This window comes from Tupaia chinensis, unplaced genomic scaffold, assembly GCF_000334495.1.
Source record: "Tupaia chinensis unplaced genomic scaffold, TupChi_1.0 Scaffold143913_1, whole genome shotgun sequence".
NCBI classification, from domain to species: domain Eukaryota; kingdom Metazoa; phylum Chordata; class Mammalia; order Scandentia; family Tupaiidae; genus Tupaia; species Tupaia belangeri.
The window spans coordinates 1,671,176-1,677,056 of NW_006203764.1; the positions used below are offsets into that span (position 1 = coordinate 1,671,176).

The 5,881-nt window shown below is 58.0% G+C and overlaps 1 protein-coding gene across 2 annotated transcripts in view; it reads right to left on the reverse strand.

Moving 5' to 3' along the window:
• The window catches only part of SERPINA5 (serpin family A member 5), an 11,895-nt gene extending 8,226 nt beyond the window's left edge, over window positions 1–3,669 (reverse strand). Inside the window, exons 1-2 of one of the 2 annotated variants that reach the window (XM_006165373.3) lie at window positions 3,561–3,652; window positions 1,613–1,681 (exon numbers count right to left, since the gene is read on the reverse strand). The gene's annotated coding sequence lies outside the window, so the exon portion shown is untranslated. Of the gene's footprint in view, window positions 1–1,612; window positions 1,682–3,560 lie in introns of both variants that reach the window. The other variant, XM_006165372.3, reaches the window with a different exon arrangement.
• Between the last annotated feature and the right edge of the window lie 2,212 nt (window positions 3,670–5,881).

The following is a 5,881-nucleotide window of genomic DNA, read 5'->3' on the forward strand; positions in this document are numbered from 1 at the left end:
GAGCTGCAGAAGTGGGGAGTTTCCTCCTTGGAAAGCGCGCAGAGGCAGCAGCGTGGGCAGCGAGGTTCTGCCTCCCAACCTCTCACCTGTGCAGCTGGCCAGAGCAGTCTGGGCCAGGCCTTCCCGTTCAGGCCTCAGCTTCTGCATCAGCAATGTGGAGCCCACCCCCCACTATGGCCAGCAGCTGCCTTCACTTTGAACCTCTCCCCATCAAATCCCAGGGACCCAAGGGATGGAGCCCATTGAGGCTCCCTGGAGAGCAGGGTCTGTCTGGAGAAGCCCCAGGTTCATTCGGCCTCCTTGGGCTTCAGGCTTGAGACCCAGACATCTTCCTCCATCTGGGCCCCCATCTCATTCTCTATTATTTGAAATTAACATCACTATTCATTAAGGACCTGCTACACACTCTGTAAGCATCAGCACATTCACTCTTCACCAGGAAGCATGACTAACCCCATTTTACAGATGGACAAGCCAAGGCTGGGTGCAATGGAGCCGCTGTCCCAGCCAGTGAGTGATGGACTCAGGGTCCCATCCAGGTTCCTCTGACTGGGGCCCACGCTGCCTCTCGGCTCCCTTGTGTGGCTTTGAGGCATGACACCCCTTTCCCGGGCTCCAGGTGTGTGTCCCGGAGGCCTCCCTCAGGCTGTTCACGTGTAGGAACACATTCGCACTCCTCTAGAGCACCATGGAGTCGTCATCACTACCTCACTGTACAGAAGAGGAGACAGAGGGTCAGAGAGGTCTCCCTGAGAACGGGGAGGCCCCAGGTGCTGTGTCTGGCTCCCTTGTCTCACAGGACAGCTGTGCTGTCACACCCCTGGGACTCTGGGGGAAACACTCAGCATCGACAGAGCCTCCGCTGAGCCTCTGCCAGGCCCCAGGGACCTCCTCTCCCCAGGCCAGCCCCCACCAAGTGCTGGGGAGGCTGGCCAGCTGCCCCTCTCCGGGACCGCTCATAGGAGCATTTCCGCAGAGGGAAGAGAAATCCATCAACAGTCCCTGTCATCCCAGGCCAAGGAGACTTACGGAGGCAGGGGCTGGGGATGGGCTGGGGAAGCCCTGGCCAGTCTTTTCATTGGTCCCCCGCTGTCCATGGACCCCGAAATTGCTGGCTTTTGTTTCAAAGTTAGTTAACAAAGTCATGGGGGCTGACTCCGGGCTCAGCGGTGGGAGTGTGGGTGTGGAGGGTCAACTATTCAACAGCATCAGCTGCTTACAAAAAGGGAGGTGAGACTTGGAGCCAGGCAGAGAGGGGAAGGCAGAGCCACGACTTCCTCTGGATCTGCAAGACCCAGGGCCACACGGGGGTGGCCTTGACCTCCTTTTCTTCCTCCAACCCATCAGCCAGGCTTGTCAGTTTCTCTCCTTCGATTAAACTTCCTTTCCTGACATATCATAATTTGGTATATTTGTGGGGCACAGTGTGAGCCTCGAGTATGTGAATACAACATGTGGATGCTTACGTGGGGGTAAGCACATCCACCACCTCCACCGTGCATCATTACTTTGTGAGGGGAACATGCCCAATGCCCTTTTGCATCCGCTCTGAGATCCGCGGAGGGTTGGTGACCAGCCACCGCCGCCCTTTGAACCCCACACGTGCTCTTACCTGTCTGCTACTCCGTGAGGCAGCTCTGTCTCTTCTCCCTCCAACCTGCCCCCACGGGCTTGTCTGTTCCTATCGCCAAAATAGCTCTGAGTTCTGAGGCCTCTCTCCTTTTCCCTGCTACCGTCCTCACGGGAGCCCCTGGTGAATTTCTCTGGACAATCATTCCGTATGCAGAGTCAGAGTCTCCTTCAGTGGCGGGCGTGGCCACAGCCCTCCTTGTCTAAGAGACCATCGCCCTCAGCTATGATCGGGGTACAGTCGAGCAGTGACGAGCTTTGTGCTCTGACCCTCCAGGCCCAGGTGACCTGGCTCTGCAGCCACCCCTCCCCTGCTCTGGGTCACAGGAGTCCTCTAAGCACGTGTCCTTTCTGCACTTCCTCAGACACAGGGAGCGCCGTGCCACCCCGGACCCTGCGCACTTTGCTCTCTCTTGGAAACCCCTCCTGGATCCCTCTCCCCATGGCTGGTGTCTCCACCCTCAGGCTTCTGCTGAAATGTCACTTCTTTGCGACACCCTGTGAGGCTTGGTCCACTCCCCTTCCGCGGCTGCCGTCTGCAAAGGTCCTCAGCTATTACTGCCCAGCCCACCAAGGGGGCACGTGTTGTGGACACTCCTCGCTCCCCGCAGCAAAGGGTGCATCAGGACGGCCTCGCCCACCGGGCCTCCGCACAGCGCCAGGACGTGTGGCCGCCTGTCCCCCCAGGTAATTCAGAGGTGTCAGACACTGAGGAGTGGAACTGTGCCAGGCTCACCTCCGAGGGCTCTCTTTATCCGGTGACCTTGAATAACTCCTCCCCTTTCCTCTTAATTTATGTCTTCATGAGTGAGAGAGATGGAGACAGCACCCCCGACAGAGACGTGACTTGATGATCCACCCCCAGCCTCAGCCAGCCCCAGACCGCCGGCAGGCGTGTGCCCAGGGAACTGAAGGAGGTCTCCGGACACAAGCCTGGAACCTTCCCATGGGGGCAGCCTCGCAGAGCGTCATTGTACAACTGAGTCCTTGCCCAGCCTCCTTTTCTGCTTTTAAAAACCGCGCTAGTGAGGCATGACTGAGGCGGAAGGCTGTGCGTGTTTCCTGTGCAGAACTTGGTGAGTGTGAGGGTGAGCGCTCGCCCCTGGCCGCCCACAGTCAATGCTACCGCTGCCCGTCGCCTCCGACACTCCCCCGCCCTGCTCCGCACGCTCTGGTTTCCTGGTCTGCGCGTCCGAGCCCCGGCCCAGGGCGGCAGTGACCTTCATCGCTCCATTTCTGGTGGAGGGCCCCATCCTTAGATAAACCCCGAATTCCGCTCGCTCTCTTTCTACATGTTGTTTATTTAGCAAACTGGCAAACGGCTCTCGGGCTCTTAAGCGGCCGCTGTGGCGGCCCTGGGCGGCAGCCTCCGGGGTGGCCTTATGGGAAGAAAGCGGGCTCTGTTTACTCCCTTTCCTGGTTTCTGAAGGGCCGAGGTCCTGGACACGGAAGCCAGAGCGAGGACTGCAGAAACCAGTCCCCACTCCTCCCACGGGGGTTCTCCACTCCGATGGGACATTTTGAGCAGGATCATGCTTCGTCGCGGGGCTGTCCTGGGGACGGCAGGATGCTCGGCCACTGCCCTGGTCTCCTCCCACCAGATGCCCAGCGGTGACGAGCACATGTGTCCGCAGACAAGGCCGGGTGTGCCCGTGAAAGCCACCACTGTGTCTAATGCCCAGAGCTGCTCCATGCAGAGGGACCGCTATTTCCACTTTTGCTGTAAGGAACTGACACTCGGCCAAAGTCACGCACCTAGTGGGGGACTCTGCTGTCTCAGAGGCCTCAGTCCATTCCCCGACACTGTGCAAGCCCTTCCTGTCCCTGCTGGACCTCAGACCCCTCCAAACTCCAGGCCCCCGGTGTCCATACGCGATCCCCTCGCGCCCCCTCAGGCCCACGGGCATCTCCACCGCAGGACCCAGACTTACCCTGTCCCGTGGCTGAGTGTGCACAGCGTTGGTGACAGTCCGCTGAGCTCAGGAAAGGGCAGAGGGCTGACTGGACTGTAGCCAGCTCTTGTCACTGGCTACAGCGGGTCTGGTCTCCACCCCTCCCCTGACCCCTCCCTGGTGAGGCCTAGCCCCTCCCTGGCGTGGTACGTGAGGCTTCCAGCAAACAGGTTGGCAGAAGGCAAAGCCGCCTGAGCCAGAGGCTGAGAACAGGCCCCTCATAGCCCCCGGGACCCCCCCCCCAGCCACTGTTTACCTGGAGTGGCCAGGCTGGAGCCTGCGTGCCCACCAGCCTGCTGTGTTTACTGGTCGTGGGTGCCAGCAGGCAGATTCTGTGCAAATGGGAGCGACTGAGACCGTCTCACGGTGGCTTAGATACAGGGGTCACTGTGCCTACCCCCTGTGATTGCCCTCACAGCCGAGCTGAGGATCAGAAGGATGAAGGGGATTTTCAAAGTCATGCATAAAATTCGGGCAGAGCTGGGCTTAGTGCTCAGGCGCCTGCCTTCCAGGTCAGGGACCTTTGCTCACGTAAAAGCTGTATCCAGAGCTTCCACGGGCTCGCCTGGAGTGTCCTTTCTGCCGTGAAATCGGGCACCCCAACTCAGCCCCTGACTTTGTGGAGTATTTCCAAGATGTTGGTGCCGGCTGCTGGCCCACACCTCGTGACATTTCCAAGGTCCCCATGCCTGGGTCTTCCTGTCACCATAGAACACTGTGTGTGGCCTTGACCAAAAGAGCTATGTGGGGGTAGGTGGGGCGTGGAGCTGCCGCGGCACAGCAGGGCCTGGGAGGATGCAGGGGAACGAGCTTGACCTTCAACGAGAGGGTCCCACGCCATCCAGACAGCTCCTTTTCCTTGCATGCCTTCGGAGCCAGTTATGGGGCCGTCGGGATTCCGTCCCCAGGAATGATATGAGCTGGTATTTACTCACACTTTAAAAAGGACCACACGGAGGCACCAGCCCAGCCTGGATCTGGAGACAAGCACCATTACTGCCCGGTGTGGACATGTGTCTTCTGCCCAGTGCCCTCGCAGTCCACCCCACTGCGTCAGGAAGGCAGACTCAGACGGGCCAGGCGATCGGCCCGGTCTCCCAGCCCGTCCTGAGAGAGGGAAACAGGGTCTGCTCCAGCAGCTTCACCTTCTCTCCATCATGCCATGTCCAGCGTCTCATCCACCTGAAGCTTCCCGAGCCACACCGAAGGGTGGAAACCAGTGCTACATGCCAACGGCAGGGTGGGCACTGCCTCCCCGCTCAAAGATATCCAGGTCCTAGAATCTGGGGCACGTGAATGCTGACAAGAGGGGCTTTGCAGGCATGATACAGTAAACGTCTCCACATGGGGAGAGTAGTGTGGGTTACCCAGTGGTTCCTCAGTGCAGTCGTAGGGTCTCCCAACGAGAGGGAGTGGTGTGATGATAAGAGCAGGAGAAAGGACGGTGCCATGTGGGGCCACCAGCCAAAGAATGAGGAAGCTTCTAGAAGCTGGAGATGGCAAGGGCTGAACTCTCCCCAAGAACCTCCAGCAGGAGCATAGTCTTGCCTGTGTCTCGATTTGGGCCCAGGGAAGCCTATGGAAGACTTCTGGCCTCTCCAGTTGCAATAGAATGACTTTGTGTTGTTTCACACCGTCAAGATCCTGCAAATTTGTTACAGTAGCCATAGGGAACTAGATAAACAGTTCCGAGCAGTTTCCCTGTGAAGCTGCTTTGGGAGAGGTGAGGTCAGTGCACGTGCTGGGGGCTTCCCCAGCCTGAGTGTGCAGTGCATGCGATGATCCAGCAGGGGGCAACGTCAAGCACTGTTTCCCGAGCTGACATTTTAAGGAATCCCGGAATTTGGGAAAAGCCAGTGATAACTCATGATCCTCCATTGCCACTCAGAAAGGGCTCAAAGGCATAGGGACTGAGGACGGGTAAGTTTGGAAGGAAGATGTCTTGGGCCAGCCCCATGGCCTCGTGGTTGAGTCAGATCTCACATGGTTGACCACAGCTCAAATCCTGGCCCTGGCAGCTTGAAAAACACGTCAAGCGCATGTGCACCCATGTCCCAAATCCCAGCGGGAGGGGGAAGGGAAGAGAAAAGATTACAGTGTGATCGCTCTTTCCGTTTCTCTGTCACTCCCTGGCTAGCACACAGGCCCTCTGGCAATTGAAAAAGAGAAGGAAAGAAAGAAAGAAAGAAAGAAAGAAAGAGAGAGAGAGAGAGAGAGAAAGAAAGAAAGAAAGAAAGAGAGAGAGAGAGAGAGAGAAAGAAAGAAAGAAAGAAAGAGAGAGAGAGAGAGAGAGAAAGAAA